Source organism: Pinus tabuliformis, chromosome 3_1 (assembly GCF_031772625.1).
Source record: "Pinus tabuliformis cultivar Carrire ecotype Pingquan chromosome 3_1, CPIR1, whole genome shotgun sequence".
Lineage (NCBI taxonomy): Eukaryota > Viridiplantae > Streptophyta > Pinopsida > Pinales > Pinaceae > Pinus > Pinus tabuliformis.
Genome location: NC_142301.1, coordinates 637,143,745 through 637,159,888, shown reverse-complemented (window position 1 = coordinate 637,159,888; position 16,144 = coordinate 637,143,745).

Sequence of the window (16,144 nt, the reverse complement as noted above, 5' to 3'; positions counted from 1 at the left end):
TCATAGTTGTATGATAGTGGCAAATTTAACGTGGAACACCTCTATGAGAAGTTTGGGCATTTGATATTGGATCATTAGGCTGATTTATGGGCCCTTGACTCTTGAGAGGAATATGTGTCACCACACAAATGAGGAGTACAAGGTTTGACCACCTTATGCCACGAATCTCCACGAGATCCATTATGTGTTCGCTACAAATTTAGTAACACATTGTGGTTTAGATGCTAATGATTTGAAGGAGTGCCCTATGGAAGGTTTTTTCACTTTTCAAATACAAATGTATTAAAGTAGCTCAACTATGAATTTGGGTTGTACTAGATTTTTAGTGTAGGATTAGTGTAGAATTAGCTAAAGTACAATGAATGAATTTGTGCTCTAAAATTAGTTACCAATCATTCAATAACAAATTTTCAAAGCGCAGGATGATCTTATTAGTTTTTTCTTTAAAGTTCAGTATTGATCTATTTTAATCACAAACCTATGTTTATAGTGATATAGTTTCTTCTTGTGTAATTTTTTTTAAATGCAAAATTTGAAAAGAAATGTTTGCATCTCAAAGATAAAAATGACTGAAAAATATAGCTCAAATATAAGATAATAACATTACTTGAATTGCTTAAAAATATTTTAACCATGAAAATTCATTTCTTTCCATTGTACATATTAGTTGACATTGAAATATTTTACTTAATATGGCATTGAAAATTTTTACTTATGAAGTACATTGTTTATATTAATAAGTTCCATGATAAGTTCATCCATGATATTTAAATTATGAAATTTAGAAATTATGGTTGATGTTTTGAAATGTATTTTTATTTTTAAAATTTGAAATGCATTATATTGTAAATAGATTATAAGTAAAATAGATGAAGTAAAAATATAAAATTGGGTTCTTTTAAATTCAATTATCAATTTTTGAAATAATTAAAAAATTGTAAATTTACAGATTTAAAATTCCATCAATAATGTTTGACGTGTTATATTTTTTTTTTAATTTAATATATTCAAATGAGATTATAGTAAATGAATTTATAGATGCTCATTTTGTTTCATTTTATTTTATATGAATTTATTTTTGAAAAATTCGTTATCTATTATTCATTTACTTTTAATATTTCGCACTCTATTTTGATTTTTTCATTAAAAAAACTATAAAATAATAATTTATAAACCATTTAAATTTAAGATAATAATTTATAAACAATTTAATTTCTTCCATTGCCTTATAGATTTAAAATTTCATCAATAATGTTTCATGTGTTATATTTTTTTTAAATTTAATATATTCAAATGAGATTATAGTAAATGAATTTATGAATTTACAAATGTTTATTTCATTTCATTTTATATTATATAATTTATTTTTGAAAAAATCATTATGAAATATTCATTTGTTTTTAAATGAATTTATGAATTTACAAATGTTTATTTCATTTCATTTTATTTTATATGAATTTATTTTTGAAAAAATCATTATGAATTATTTATTTGTTTTTAAGATTTTGCATTATATTTTGAATTTTTTACATTAAAAAAAAAACTATAAAAAAATAATTTATAAACAATTTAATTCTTTCCATTGCCTTATAGATTTAAATTTCATCAATAATGTTTCATGTGTTATATTTTTTAAAATTTTAATATATTCAAATGAGATTATAGTAAATGAATTTATGAATTTACAAATGTTTATTTCATTTCATTTTATTTTATATAAATTTATTTTTGAAAAAAATATTATCTATTATTCGTTTGTGTTTAAGATTACCACTATATTTTGAATTTCTTTCATTAAAAAATACTATAAAATAATAAATTGTAAACCATTTAAATTTAAAATAATAATTTATAAACAATTTAATTCCCTGCCTTGCCAAATGTCAACATTCATGATATATATGAGATTCCTAATGAAATAATTAAAAAAAAATTGAGTATGACATTTTTGTGGAATGTGGTTGTGCAAAAATCAATCCAACGTCGCATTCTGACAAACATTATTGCAACATGACAACTTATCTAATACTCATTGTCTCAATGTTGCATTGCATTGCAATTTATTCAAGTCACCTATCAAAATTAATAAACTGAAGGGATCAATATTATATATGCAAGGGTTTTAGAATTAATCCTTTGGGTTTATAATACCAATCCCTTGGGTTTATTAATCTAAGGGTTCATATTCATAGGGTATAATATTATTCATAGTGTTTATAATAATACTCCTAGGGTTTAATATATATCCCTTGGGTTTACAATCATGATCATCCACGGTCAATGATGGTCCAATGCCACAATGTGCCATATATTGTTCCAATATGAAAATCAACCATGGCCAACCATGGTCGAATATCACATTGTGACAAAGATCGTCTCAATATGAAAATTAATGATGGTAAACCATGTTTATTTTAGGGTTTATAATATATATCTTGTGGTTTTTATACCTTGGTTTTATAATATTTATCCCTTGGGTTTAATATTATTCCCTTGGGTTTATAATCTCTTGGGTTTTTAGTATTAATCCATTGGGTTTATTATTACCTTGGGTTTTTAATGTCAATCTCTTAGGTTTATTAATCTAATGCTTCATATTCCTAGGGTATAATATTATTCATAGGGTTTATAATATTAATCTTTGGGTTTAATATAAATCCATTGGGTTTATAATCATTGTCGCCCATGGTCCAATGTTACATTGTGATAAATATTTTCTCAATATGAAAATCAACCAATGTATCATTTTGACAAGGATTGTCTCAATATCAAAATCAACCAATGTATAATTTTGACAAGGATTGTCTCAATATGAAGATCAACCAATGTATCATTTTGACGAGGATTGTCTCAATATGAAAATCAACCATGGTCATCCATGTTCCAATGTCACATTGTGACAAAGGTTATCTTAACCATGGTCAACCATGGTCACATTGTGACAAAGAATGTCTCTTGGTCCAACATCACATTACCACAACCATGGTCATCCATGGTTAACCATGGTCCAACGTCGCATTGTGACAAATATTGTCTCAATATGGTAATTAACCATGATAAATGATTGTCAGTCATTGTCCAATGCCACATTGTGACAAATTGTCTCAATATGAAAATCAATCTTGGTCAACCATATTCCAATGTTGCATTGTGAAAAATATTTATCTTAGGCTTTATAATATTTATCTTAGGGTTTATATTCCTTAGGTTTATAATTCTTATCCCTTGGGTTTATAATACCTTGGGTTTATTCTTCCCTTTCTTTTATAATATTTAATATTAGGGTTTATATAACTTGGGTTTATAATATTAATCCCTTATGCTTAATATTATTCCATTGGGTTTATACTGACAATCCATTGGGTTTTTAATCCCCCATGTTCATTATTCCCTTGGGTTTATAATATCAATTCCTTTAGGGTTTATATACCTTGTATTTATAATATTAATCCCTTGGGTTTAGTATTATTCCCTTGGGCTTATAATACCTTTGGGTTCAATCATGGTCAACCATGGTCACACTGTGACAAAGACTATCTCTTAGTCCAGTGTCACATTGTCACAACAATGGTCATCCATGGCCAAACATGGTCCAGTGTCGCATTGTGACAAATATTGTCTCAATATGGAGATCAACCATGGTCAACGATGGTCATCCATTGTCCAATGTTGCATTATGACAAACATTGTCTCAATATGAAAATCAATCATGGTCAACCATATTCCAACATCGCATTATGACAAATATTTATCTTAGGGTTTATATTATTTATCTTAGGGTTTATATTCCTTGGGTTTATAATATTTACCCCTTGGTTTTATTATTATTCCCTTGGGTTTATAATCCCTTAGGTTTATTATTCCCTTGGGTTTATAATATTTATCTTAGGGTTTATATACCTTAGGTTTATAATATTAATCCCTTGGGTTTAATATTATTCCCTTGGGTTTATATTATCAATCTATTGGGTTTTTAGTATTAATCCCTTGGGTTTATTATTCCCTTGGGTTTAAAATATCAATCCCTTTAGAGTTTATATACCTTGCATTTATAATATTAATCCCTTATGTTTAATATTATTCCCTTAGGTTTATAATACCTTTGCGTTTTAGAATTAATCCCTTGGGTTTATAATACCTTTGGGTTTTATAATTAATCCCTTGGGTTTATTATTCCCTTTGATTTATAATATTAATCCCTTGGGTTTATTATTCCCTTCAATTTATAATATCAATCCCTTGGGTTTATTTGGTTCATATTCCTAGGGTATAATATTATTCATAGGGTTTATAATATTAATCATAGGGTTTAGTATAAATCCCTTTGGTTTATAATCATGGTCGTCCATGGTCAACGATGATCCAATGTTAGAATGTGCCAAAGATTGTCTCAATATGAAGATAAACCATGATCAACCATGGTCCAACGTCACATTGTGACAAACATAGTCACAATATGAAAATAAATTATGGTAAATCATGGTCAACTATGTTTATTTTAGGGTTTATAATATTTATCGTAGGGTTTTTATACCTTGGGTTTATAATATTTATACCTTGGGTTTATAATATTTATCCCTTGGGTTTAATATTATTCCCTTCTAATGAGCCACTGTAGATAGTGTAGACAGAGAGAGGTAGGATTGACATTTAAAGCTATATCAAGAGTGAAATCAATAGATGATTTGTGGATTTCACCATCTTTTTCTTTTCAACATTATGCAAAATGCAAAACATTGAGAGAAGGGATTGGTTGAAAAGTGTTAATGTTCGTGATCATTATCCTGTTGATTTGAATTGGTGTAGTTTTTGTCATTGGTCTTGTGTTTTGGAAAAGGTTAGCATTTAACAATTGTGCTCTGTTGGAGTGTTTAAAATTTAATTTCGTATCAACCACATTTAAATTGTTGTTTGATTGTTATTAGATGTTTATTTCATAATTACTTCATTATTATTTTAAAAAATATTATTAATATAATTTATTAAATCATTATTCATATAATTGTTGTTATTATCTTTATTTATTTATTTTATTATTATTATTGTTATTATTTAATATAATAGTAATAATATAATATTAATTATTATTAATATGGTTCTTATATTTATATTAATATTATTGATAATAACATTAATAAAATCAATTCTTAATATTATTGATAGTCGATATATGTGCTTGATATGGGCCTATCGGTGTTTATCAACCACATTTATTAATGTGGTTGTGCTATTTTAAGAATATGATGTATTTAGAAGAACCAATGAATAAGAATAACATCAATATTAATCCTTAGAGTCGTGTGTTCTTATCGTGTCAAACTTCGTGTGATTTGTGTGTTGTAGATTGAAGGCGAATGGACCTGATTTTGAACTCTTCTTGTCATAGACATGCACTTTATGCTTTTGGTTTTACATTTAATGTAAAATATACTTCTTCTTCTAATGATTTTCTGATTCATTTTAGAGAATCTTATCATATGGCTAAGGATAAACCATTTTTGCTACTCTTATTTACTGTGATACCAAATAAATATTTATTGTTGATGATAGATTTCTTAGTGTTGTAGGGCCCGTAATAGTTCAACTAGGTGGTGGTCATTTTAGCAATATATAATTTGTTACAAGACTCTCCTATGATATTGTATCAAAATATCTAATCACTCGTTCATTTCAATATAAAATAGTAGAGTTTTCACCTCATCAAGTTGTAATCAAGGATTAAAAGATCCTAGGCATGTCTTACCGACTAAAAGTGATGATGATATTACCAATTCATCCAAAATTGAAAACTTTCGGTCATTATTTTTCATTTCTCATAGTGATTATTGAGCAATATTTGGTATGATATTTTTTATTATGTAAACTATCACTCATTACATCAAATATGTAATCAAAATATAGTGAGTAGTCTTCCTTTCATTTATGGCAGAGATGGTGTTTGTGTCAATTATGTGCTTATCCAACATCATCAAGATAATTTTGAAAAATATTCTTATTTGCATGCATTAATCCCCTTATATATTTTTCATAGTGATTAGTGTGGTGTGCTTCCATTTCCTTCTTTCTTTGGGTTCAAGTACCTTTTAACTTTAATTGATGACTTCTCTAGATAGGCTTGGTTTCATTTCTAAAAACTCAAAATTGAACTTTTGGACATGTTTTTGGCATATAAGGTCCTTATAGAAAAACAATATGGACATCAATTGTAGAAATTAGAGACAAAAAATGGAGGACAATATGTTAACAACAAATTTACAACTTGCCACATTACATAGGGCATTTAGATGAAACACGGTGTTCAATATACACCACAACAAAATGGTGTTGTTGAGAGAAATAATTGCACATAAAATGAATTGGAAAACTATATGATCCAATCTAAGAGATTATGTCTTCGTTCTAACCAGAAGTCATTAATTGTGACAATTACATAGTTATTTTCATATTCCAATGTGATTAATATTTGAAACTTGAATTTCCTAAAGTAAACTCCATAGTAAACATTTTTAGGTTATTGTTTTTAGATTCTTATGGGATTGAAATTCGAAATTTGAATTTTCTAAAGTAGACTCCACAATAAACATTTTTAAGTCAATGTCTTGAATCTATTGAAAAAAGTCATCATCGGGACATAAGAGTCAAGGAAAAGGAAGGAAGGAAAGCTATAAATGCAAGATGCAAGATATAAATGGGGGTAAGGAAAAAAGAGGACAAGGGTCAAAGGAAAGATATAAATGCAAGATGCAAGATATAAATGAGGGTAAGGAGAAAATAGGACAAGGGTCAACTCTATAGATAGAAAAACCTAAACCTAAACCTAAAATAATAGGGACAAAACCTAAATTTTTAAAGTAAATGGTGAGTTCAAAGATTAATACGATAAATAAGACAAAATTAAATAATAATTTTATAATTATCAATGAATTTGTAGATAATGCTTCATATATAAGATAGGTTAATAATTAATATTATATTAATATATAAATCAATAATAAATATATTAATATATAAGTTGGAATAATAATATCTGAGTTAGAATAAAATAATTAATAGAAAATTTAATAGTGGATTAAATTAAAAGGGGGAATTAATTTGAAGGGATACTAGGTAAAAATAATTAATTATATATATTATTAATTATAGTTTTAATATAATCAATATAATATTAATAAGAATAATATTATTATAGAGGGAAAGGGGGGTGGAAATGAGAGGATAAAAAGGAAAAAAGGCGGAGGAGATTTAAAGACAAAGGGAAATTAGATATAAGCAGTGGATCTAAGGTTAAGAAATGAAGAGTGAGGAAAGGGTAGAGAAAAGAGGGGTCCAACAGAAGAAGAGGGGAAGGAGAAAAGGACAAGAGAAAATTTGAGGGGGGTAAGGAAAGGAAACTGAGAGATCAGGTTAGACAACAAGGAAAGTGATTGATTAGGAAAATTCCTATTAATTTTGATGCCTTCATCTCTATTTAAGTTAGGATTCTTAGAAATTTCCAATGCCTCTCAAATGTGTCTTTTGAAATGATGATTTTATCTAGCAAGAATTTAAAGTGTCTTTCATACATACATGATGTTTTGTTCTCACAGAATGTTTGGTTAAGGTTGAGGATCTAATATGTTCATGTTTGATGTCTACAAATTGTTATTTAATTCTATTATTAAGTGATCTCCCAGTTTCACCAATGTAACATCTTCTACAAGAGCAAGAAACCTTGTGTACTCATTTTTGTTGGTGGATGTCAATTTTGTCCTTGACATATCTCATCTTCTATTTCAGAGTGACAAAATGTTTAAAGGATGTGTTAATTAACATTATTTTTCCTTAGAACTCTTGCAATCTTATTGGTAACTCCCTGAATGTAGGGAAGGTATGCTTTCTTAGTCATGATGTTTTTTTCAAGGGAGTTAGTTTGGCTTGATCTTCTTCTTGAAACTCTAGAAAAGGTTTCCTTAATGTCCCATTCTTTATAGTCTATATTCTTGAATACGTTTTTTAGATGATCAAATTCTTGTTGGATATGTTTAGGGTCATAAATTCTCAATGTTCTAGTGGCCAAGGAGTTTAAAAGGCCTAAAATTTGAAGGTGATGGTGATGGAAATAAAGATGAAGGAAGTTTTTAGTATGAATCTTATTTATAAAGACTTGGTGTCCAAATGCACCATCTTGTCTTTGGGTAGGCATGACATCCAAGAATGAAATACTTTTATTATCCTCAAGCTCCATGGTGAATTGTATGTCCTTAGAGATACTATTAAGGTGGTCCCAAAAGTTGTTAAGTTCATCATCACCGAACCTCTTCTATCTCAGCAGTTTCAGTGGATAGGAATTAAGGGCCAACCTCTCTAACTTTTCCAAATAAATGTTAGGAACAACGGGTGAAAGTGGGGAACCCATTGCTACTCCACTTATCTATTGATAGTATTCATCAAGGATTCGTATTCTAAGATGGATAGATTTATTCTTGAAACCAACTCTTCCCAAGATCATTTTCACCCTAATGTCTATATCATCAAAATATGTAACCATCTCATAATGCTCGTTCTTTGTGTTGATCAGTTTATCTCAATTGGCCATGACCCTAACCTTTGAAACCATATAAAATTTAGACCTAAGAGGAAATTTGAAATGTAAAATATAAGTTTCACATTATTTCCTTGGCCCCCAAGAAGTCTAAACCAAGGAAGGAATTTCCATTTCCTAGTCTAAGTATGTATTTGATGTTTTTTGACACTTTTATGCATAATATTGTATATTGAACCCATATCCATTTCAATGTAGATTCAAACTAACTACCACTTGTACTAAACTTAACTAGAAGCCATTTTTTTCCATCATTTAGTTGGTAGCATTTTGTATTTGATTTACACCCATATTGATATTTCCCTTTTACTGGTTTTGTTTCCTAGGATATGTAAACACCCATGAGATCCATTGGAAAGAAACAAAAGTAGTACTGCAAAATATCCAAGGTACAATTTAGGTTTGGATGCATTATAGTTTAAGGGGAAATCCTTTGTTTCTTTCACGATTCAATTAGAGGGGGATTTGTTAGTGGACCATAGATTTAGTGGGCCACAACGGGGAAGAGACCTGACATAATAGCTTAAACCACCAAAACTCAAGCATATGATTTTGAGAGTATTTTGATTTAAAGTTGAAATCTTGACAGTTTATTTTGTGAAGATATTATTTTCCTACTATTGTGATTGTTATTTCTTATATGTTCTATATATGTTGATTAGATGATGATGATAGAGAGGAAATTACAGGATTGGAATTGTTGTTGATGCTGGAGATGCATGTTGGGATTCCGTTGAAATATGAATCTAGTGTTGTCACTATGTTCATTGGGATGAGATGGAATGCAATGGAATTTTTTGATAGACCTCTTTTCATTCTTACTCTATATCTACATTTGGAATAGATCTAGAGCGATATGGCCAAGACCATGAATCACACTATATTAAAAACAATAAAATCCTAATCTCAGATGATGAATTCTCTTGCAACACCAAATCTACACTTTCATGTTGATATTATGATTAACCATTCATATTTACTATTTTTATTCTTTTGCAACACCAAATCTACACTTTCATGTTGATATTATGATTAGCCATTCATATTTACTATTTTTATTTTTTATTCTAATTGTTATATTGTATGAAGTTCTATAACGCATCTATTTCTTTGGAGTCTATTGAATACCCCATAAAACTAAGTGTAGAATCTCTCATTAGAGGAGATCAAGCTTTTACAATCAAAATGGGTTTTGTAGGATCATGTGATAATTTATAATGAAATATATCCTATTTTTCCTACATACATATATATACTCACACACATGCATACACCATATATTAATGGTTGGTGAATCATTATTATTGATAATTGTGAAATGGTAATGCTAAAAATTATTAGAGTGAATTATTAAAAAAAGATGTTGTTTAGAAATAAGAACAATAAAATAACAAATATGGCACATAGAGTTAGAGGAGCCAAAGGAGCAAGAATTGGTCGAGGAAAACCAGTTTCTAAATAAATCTTACTTGAAGAACTAAGAAGAATATGGAAGAGATTAGATGAAATGGAGATGGTACAAAGAAGAGGTGTCAACAACGAGGACATCAGCGATTGAAAAGAGTCCTTAGAGAAATAATAATAATAATAAAATTAAAAAATTAAAAAAAAATTAAAAAATAAAAGTAAAAATTAAGGAAATGTTGACAAACAAACTCAAGTAGAAAGAATGATTAAAATAATTGCAATATTGAGCAACGAACTAAGATTGAAAGTGCCTATATATGAAGAAAACTTAAATGTTGAAGAGTTGATTTATTATATCAGTTCCATGGATAAGTATTTTGACAACAAGAATGTACCAGAGGATAATAATTTGAAATTTTCAATGATGAGATTGAAGGAAGATGACTCACAATGTGTTAGGTTGTGTTATATTCTTTCCATGACTAGCCCCCTAGTTAACCAAGGGGTAAGAAGGGGGGGGGCGGATCCCCCCCTTCGTTGCATTGATTGCGCAGCAAGGGGGTCACAGGGGAGGCGACAGCCCCCCTTGTCCAGGGGGTTTGAGGGGGGTGGGTAGGCCCTATCTACGGGGTCTAGGGCAGCACCCCGAAGAAAAATTTTTGGGACCCTACATTAGGTGGGATGAACCTACCTATGGTTTTGTGCATGGTTTTAGCACATGGTTTTAGGCGCGATGGTTTTTTAGTCTGTGGTATTGGATGCTTCGCCATGTATATATATGCATTATAACATTGAAAGGAACATAATGAAAAATCAATCTGGTAGTCCCGGTTTTGGGATCCAGGGGAAAATCTCTGTGTATATGTGTTTTATGTGTTATGCTCTCGCTTTGTTTATTTTCTGTGTTTTAGAATTCATGTGCAAGTAATTTATGTATGGGGTTAAAACCTACACTATGGTGGGGAAGCATGCAAGAAAAGTGAAGGAACAAAGGAAAGAAGAATATAATCAACTGATATTGAGTGGTGGAAAAATTAAAAGATAAATTTATACCCCAATATTATCAACTAAATATCTTTAAACAACTACAAACCTTAAGAAAAAATCGATGTTTGTGAAAGAGTATATAGAATTATTTTATAAAATAAGTATAAGGTGTAATACTCGTTCCCACCCCCTTCTGCTATATGAGGTTGCACGAGGTTTTACCTATTGATTTAACATGACCTATAGAATTTTTTATGATTGGATTAAAAAAATCATCTTCTTACAAAGCTTGCATAATTAAATTATGATAACACCATCGTATTTAGCTTGTTTATAGGTTTTAGGTGATACTAAATTCACCTCAATCCAATTACCAGATTGAAACTTATGCTCGTTTAAATTTAGCTGATAATATTAGGCCACATCAACATGGAGGTTCCATGTGGAATACACATGCCATATACACATCATCTCAGGCACAGGTCCATGTCAACATGGTAATACCACGTCATTCTACGCACAGGACCCATGGGGTATTGTCCCCATGTGCTAGTAAGACCTTCATCGTTGAAAGATTTTCAGCCCACATACCAAATATGATGGGGTCCATAAACCCACATCACACCAAGTTCATGCATGATATAGGGCTCCCTCCTCTACTTACTAGTAAATTTTTAAATTTGAGTAGTAGGAAGCAAGCGATGGTATGGGTCCCGTCAACTTACCACATTGATAGATGAAATTCTTCACATTAATTCCGGTTAAGTATGCCACCACCATCTTCTAGAAAATGTAGAAGAAAAGTATATTTCAACGAGTGTTGGGTGTAGAGAATTAGGTCATCCCATTATCTCATATATCTAGCAAATGAGTCACTTACATTTCTATCTACCATCACCACCCAGCCAGGGAAGTGCAAAACACTGTAGTGATTAATGAGCGGCGAGTGGGTCTGTTGGTTAGTAACACCCTATAGATGTGAAACCTCTCGTCATTTTTTATTATGTTGTTGTACTTCTCTTACGGGATTTGGGAAAACAAGAAGAAGTCAAGTTACAATACAGAGAAAGTCTCTGTAATTGAGATTTGTGATCTTATGCACTAGGCTACCAACCTTGGTCATATGTGAACAACAGTTTAGACCATGTGTCAGGCTATATAATTGAAGGGATACATGTTACCATTACATCTCCTGTAAGGAGTTAATAAAATCTCTAAGAGTGCTCCATCATATGGGAATGTGAGCCAATCCACAGTATTGATTGGTAATAAATTGGATTGGGCCACCAAGAGATATTTTGGAGCATCGTTGTCGGGATCAAGAGACTATATCTCCCAAGAAGCTTCAAATTGATCTTTAATCAATAAAACTCAAGATATCATAACAATTTAGAAAAGTGCATGAACCGTTAAATTCATACACATGTAACGTGGGGAACCCATTGTTACTCCACTTACCTATTGATAGTATTCTCTAAGGATTGGTATTCTAAGATGGATAGACTTATTCTTGAAACCAACTCCTCCCAAGATCATTTTGACCCTAATGTCTATATCATCAAAATATGTAACCATCTCATAATACTCGTTCTTTGTGTTGATCACTTTATCTCAATTGGCCATGACCCTAACCTTTGAAACCATGTAAAATTTAGACCTAAGAGAAAATTTGAAATGTAAAATATAAGTTTCACATTATTTCCCTGGCCCCCAAGAAGTCTAAACCAAGGAAGGAATTTCCCTTTCCTAGTCTAAGTATGTATTTGATGTTTTTTGCCACTTTTATGCATAATATTGTATATTGAAGCCTTATCCATTTCAATGTAGATTCAAACTAACTACCACTTGTACTAAACTTAACTAGAAGCCATTTTTTTCCATCATTTAGTTGGTAGCATTTTGTATTTGATTTACACTCATATTGATATTTCCCTTTTACTAGTTGTGTTTCCTAGGATATGTAAACACCCATGAGATCCATTGGAAAGAAACAAAAGTAGTACTGCAAAATATCCAAGGTACAATTTAAGTTTGGATGCATTATAGTTTAAGGGGAAATTTTTTTTTCCTTCACGATTCAATTAGAGGGGGATCTGTTAGTGGACCATAGATTTAGTGGGCCACAAGGAGGAAGAGACCTGACAAAATAGCTTAAACCACCAAAACTCAAGCATATGATTTTGAGAGTATTTTGATTCAAAGTTGGAATCTTGACAGTTTATTTTGTGAAGATATTATTTTCCTACTATTGTGATTGTTATTTCTTATATGTTCTATATATGTTGATTAGATGATGATGATAGAGAGGAAATTACGGGATTGGAATTGTTGTTGATGCTGGAGATGCATGTTGGGATTCCCTTGAAATATGAATCTAGTGTTGTCACTATGTTCATTGGAATGAGATGGAATGCAATGGAATTTTTTGATAGACCTCTTTTCATTCTTACTCTATATCTACATTTGAAATAGATCTAGAGCAATATGGTCAAGACCATGAATCACACGATATTAAAAACAATAAAATCCAAATCTCAGACGATGAATTCTCTTGCAACACCAAATCTACACTTTCATGTTGATATTATGATTAGCCATTCATATTTACTATTTTTATTTTCTATTCTAATTTTTATATTGTATGAAGTTCTATAACACATCTATTTCTTTGGACTCTATTGAATACCCCATAAAACTAAGTGTAGAATCTCTCATTAGAGGAGATCAGGCTTTTACAATCAAAATGGGTTTTGTAGGATCATGTGATAATTTATAATGAAATATATCCTATTTTTCTTTACACACACACACACACACACACACACACTCACTCACACACATGCATACACCATATATTAATGGTTGGTGAATCATTATTATTGATAATTGTGAAATCGTAATGCTAAAAATTATTAGAGTGACTTATTAAAAAAAGAAGATGTTGTTTAGAAATAAGAACAATAAAATAACAAATATGGCACATAGAGTTAGAGGAGCCAAAGGAGCAAGAATTGGTCGAGGAAAACCAATTTCTAAATAAATATTACTTGAAGAACTAAGAAGAATATGGAAGAGATTAGATGAAATAGAGATGGCACAAAGAAGAGGTGTCAAAAATGAGGACATCAGCGATTGAAAAGAGTCCTTAGAAAAAAAATTAAAAAAATAAAAATAAAAATAAAAATAAATAAAAATAAATAAATAAATAAAAATTAAGGAAATGTTGACAAACAAACTCAAGTAGAAAGAATGATTAAAATAATTGCAATATTGAGCAACGAACTAAGATTGAAAGTGCCTATATATGAAGGAAACTTAAATGTTGAAGAGTTGATTTATTATATCAATTCCATGGATAAGTATTTTGACAACAAGAATGTACCAGAGGATAATAATTTGAAATTTCAATGATGAGATTGAAGGAAGATGACTCACAATGTGTTAGGTTGTGTTATATTCTTTCCATGAGTAGCCCCCTAGTTAACCAAGCGGTTAGAAGGGGGGGTGGATCCCCCCCTTCGTTGCGCTGATTGCACAGCAAGGGGGTCACAAGGGAGGTGGCTAACCCCCTTGTCCAGGGGGTTTGAGGGGGGTGGGTAGGCCCTGTCTACGGGGTCTAGGGCGGCACCCCGGAGAAAAATTTTTGGGACCCTACATTAGGTGGGATGAACCTACCTATGGTTTTGTGCATGGTTTTAGCACATGGTTTTGGGCACGAAGGTTTTTTAGTCCGTGGTATTGGATGCTTCGCCATGTATATATATGTATTGTAACGTTGAAAGGAACATAATGAAAAATCAATCTGGTAGTCCCGGTTTTGGGATCTAGGGGAAAATCTCTGTGTATATGTGTTTTATGTGTTATGCTCTCGCTTTGTTTATTTTCTGTGTTTTAGAATTCGTGTGCAGGTAATTTATGTATGGGGTTAAAACCTAAACTATGGTGGGGAAGCATGCAAGAAAAGTGAAGGAACAAAGGAAAGAAGAATATAATCAACTGATATTGAGTGGTGGAAAAATTAAAAGATACATTTATACCCCAGTATTATCAACTAAATATCTTTAAACAACTACAAACCTCAAGAAAAAATCGATGTTTGTGAAAGAGTATAAAGAATTATTTTATAAAATAAGTATAAAGTGTAATACTCTTTCCCACCCCCTTCTGCTATCTGAGGTTGCACGAGGTGTTACCTATTGATTTAAAATGACCTACAGAATTTTTTATGATTGGATTACAAAAATCATCTTCTTACAAAGCTTGCATAATTAAGTTATGATAACACCATCATATTTAGCTTGTTGATAGGTTTCGGACAATACTAAATTTATCTCAATCCAATTACCAGATTGAAACTTATGCTCATTTAAATTTAGCTAATAATATTAGGCCACATCAACATGGAGGTTCCATGTCGAATACACATGCCATATACACATCATCTCAGGCACGAGTCCATGTCAACATGGTAATACCACGTCATTCTAGGCACAGGACCCATGGGGTATTGTCCCCATGTGCTAGTAAGACCTTCATTGTTGAATGATTTTCAGCCCACATACCAAATATGATGGGGTCCATAAACCCACATCACACCAAGTTCATGCATGATATAGGGGTCCCTCCTCTACTTACGAGTAAATTTTTAAAATTGAGTAGTAGGAAGCAAGCGATGGTATGGGTCCCGTCAACTTACGACATTGATAGATGAAATTCTTCACATTAATTCCGGTTAATTATGCCACCACGATCTTCTAGAAAATGTAGAAGAAAAGTATATTTCAACGAGTGTTGCACGTAGAGAATTAGGTCATCCCATTATCAAATATATCTAGCAAATGAGTCACTTACATTTCTATCTACCACCACCACTCGGCCACGGAAGTGCAAAACACTGCAGTGATTAATGAGCGGCGAGTGGGTCTGTTGGTTAGTAACACCCTATAGATGTGAAACCTCTCGTCATTTTTTATTATGTTGTTGTACTTCTCTTAGGGGATTTGGGAAAACAAGAAGAATTCAAGTTACAATACAGAGAAAGTCTCTGTAGTTGAGATTTGTGATCTTATGCACTAGGCTACCAACCTTGGTCATATGTGAACAACAATTTAGACCATGTGTCAGGCTATATAATTGGACGGATAAATGTTACCATTACATCTCCTGTAA